Here is a 2,941-nt window from a genome sequence, read left to right as displayed (position 1 = left end):
TACTGCATCCATGACGCCGGCCGGACGGCGTCTACGACTGCAACCCCGGCGTCCGTGTACTGGTGGTGATGCACTGGTGATGATGCTACAAGTGTGGTAACCTCGCCGCCTGGACGGTGTCGTCGACGCAACCCTGGCGCGTCGACGACTGTAACTACGCCTCTTGTACTGCTACTACTGCAATGTGAGTTAACCCCTCTCCTGTCTGTCTATGGCCTATATTGATGTGAGCATGTGATGTAAGCCTGTGACGGTATTGCTTAATACTCTAGTGCGGAATGAACCATGTCCTCATATATGAGTGTGGACAATAAGATACAAATATTGTTGCTACGAAAGGAACAATTTACTTGATGATTGGCCTGGTAATTTGATTGTGAGCTTATATGGTGGCTTTTCTGCGGCTTATTCTTAGTTAAGCTTAAACATGCTGATAATTGCAGTACTATTTAATTTTCTTGTTGGCCTGGAGTATTTTCTAGACTCAGAATAATCCTCTAGAATTTGTTGGCTATTACTCTAGTTGCTGTTGTGCATATACTGTGCCTCTAATTGGATGAATCATCATCAGCAGCACTCTGGATCTAGTGGCTTGTTGGTCAGCTTGTATGCATACCTATAAATAGCTGTTATGGTACTATTTGGTTGGCCTGGGATGAATCTCCTGGACCCTAAGTAGTTCCTTGTAACATGTGTATTATTACTGGTGGCTTATGGTGATGATTAAAGCCTGTGCATATATGATCTTGGACAGTAGTGTTGTGGGAAAACACAAAGTGAGCTTTGAGTTTCTAGTATATGATCTAGTTGCAAAGTAGCAACTAGAGATGATTTGTTTTTGCAAGGTTGGTTTTTATTGGTGGATCTGGCTGTCCCTTGTTTGATAGTTTCAACTGATAAGAACAGATATATGTTTGATTTTCTTGACTCTGTCTATGATGCAAAGGCTGAGGCAAAAATCTTGGATAGGAACAGATACTACTTGTACCTTCTTTATTTATTTATTCTCCAGGATGATTTTTCGTAGCACCTCTATGCAAGGCTGGGAGAAAAATCCTTCTAATCCTCCTAGGTGAAAACCTTGTTGAAGGGTGGATGGATCTGATGCTTTGTATTCTCTCCTTTGTTTTGCCTGTTGCTCCTGGTAGCTTGGCCTCTTGACTTGGAAATAAACCTCCTTCTGGTTGACAGCCTGCTCCTCCTTGCTTCTTCATATTCTTCCTGGTGATCTTGCTCATCTTGGTGTTCTAGCTGGTTAAACTAGTGTAAGTGGTTGCTAGTGTAACTTTTCTACATGGAGCAGGTTGTGGTACGGTTGAGCTGATTCTTTTATGCACTAGTGCTATTGCTGTAGCTGAGACATAGCTCACGGTTTGCATGTAGTGTGTGTGCTGCCTATGTGTATGATTCCTTTATCTAGTGCAAGAAGACAATCTTGCTTTCTCTTTCTCCTTGTGCAAGCAATGACTGTTTGCTTTTATCCTATGTTGGCCTTTCCTTTGTGTAGACTAAATGAAACTAGCTAGTCGTATGGAACTGCTACATATGGACCTTCCTGACTAATATAATTCTGTGAGCTAAACAACTCAAGTGTGACTTTCATGTTAATCAAGCTTCTGCTTAATTAACAAATACTGTTAAATGTTATGATCGTTTTGACTTTTCAATGTCCAACATGATCTAGATAAATTCTTTTGTGGGCTTTATGGTTTCTAGCTAGATTAGAGGGAGATTAAAATAGTTGCCTTGCTGCCTAAGAATAAACCGAATGGTTCAGTTGTTGCCTCCTTGTCCCTTGTTGCTTAAGATATGATTAGTGACTGTCGATGACAACGCCTCGTTGATGCCTCGGATGGAATAGTGATCAACCTTCTTAGAATGTCTCTTGTTGCTTAATTTGGATTTACTCCCTCTAATCATCATTAGGGAATTAAGACAAGTTCTTAATTCCTAATAGCTAGTTTCCAATATTAAAATGTCTCCCAAAATACGGAGACATACATTTTAACCTTAACACAATATTTCTGTGTCTTTATTGTTTATTTTGCAGGAAAAGAAGAATTAGAGGATTGAGAAGATTAAATTTAGGAATTATTTTATTTCCATTTTCCTATTCTTTGTAATTTGATTTCTTTTTATGGAGTTGTAAATAATTGAATTATGATGTTTGTAATAAGGCTTAGATTATCTATCTATTTTGAATTATCAAATGTGTTAACTTTTACATATTGTATTTCATATTATAGTTTGGAATTTCAAATTCAATTCAATATCTTATTTGAGTTCATGTTATTCATATTTGATTTGAATTGAAACTTGTTCTCCCAAAACACATGAATGCACAAAGGTTATGTCAAAATTTGCCGCACTTACATCGATGACTAGCTCAATTCCATCGATGCAAGAGAAACCTCGATCACTTTGACAGTTTTAAACAAAAGCGAGAAAATTCCCCGGATTTTCTATGCAGAATGCAATGCACACATCTGTTGCCTCTATTTTTGTAACCCCAAATACTGGGATATTACAGCCCGCCTCGCCTCGCCGCAGGTTGCGGGAATCTCGCCGAGCCGAGCTTATCTTTTTGCAGCCGTTTCGTTCCAGTATTTATGAATCGTGGACTCGTACATGGGCTTCACCCCAGGACCATCCCGAACCGCACTATATAAGCGCGGACGTAAACCCTACCCTGCACGACACATACCATATGCGACTGCCTCTTTTCAGTTCATTGCGCCGCCGCCTTCGTCTTCCTCATCCCGTCCTTCGGTGTGCACCGAGCGGTGGGACAGTAGGCCTCCGGAACCCTGCCTCTCGTAGACCTGTACGGGTGAGGGGCAATCAAGTTTTTGGGAAGCGCTTACACGCGACTACTGGCAACACGACGTCGTCCGACGATGACCTCTTCCCGGACATCGACAACCTCTTCGGCAACCTCAAC

The sequence above is a fragment of the Lolium rigidum genome, chromosome 2 (genome assembly GCF_022539505.1).
Source record: "Lolium rigidum isolate FL_2022 chromosome 2, APGP_CSIRO_Lrig_0.1, whole genome shotgun sequence".
NCBI lineage: Eukaryota > Viridiplantae > Streptophyta > Magnoliopsida > Poales > Poaceae > Lolium > Lolium rigidum.
This window is presented reverse-complemented; position numbering follows the sequence as displayed.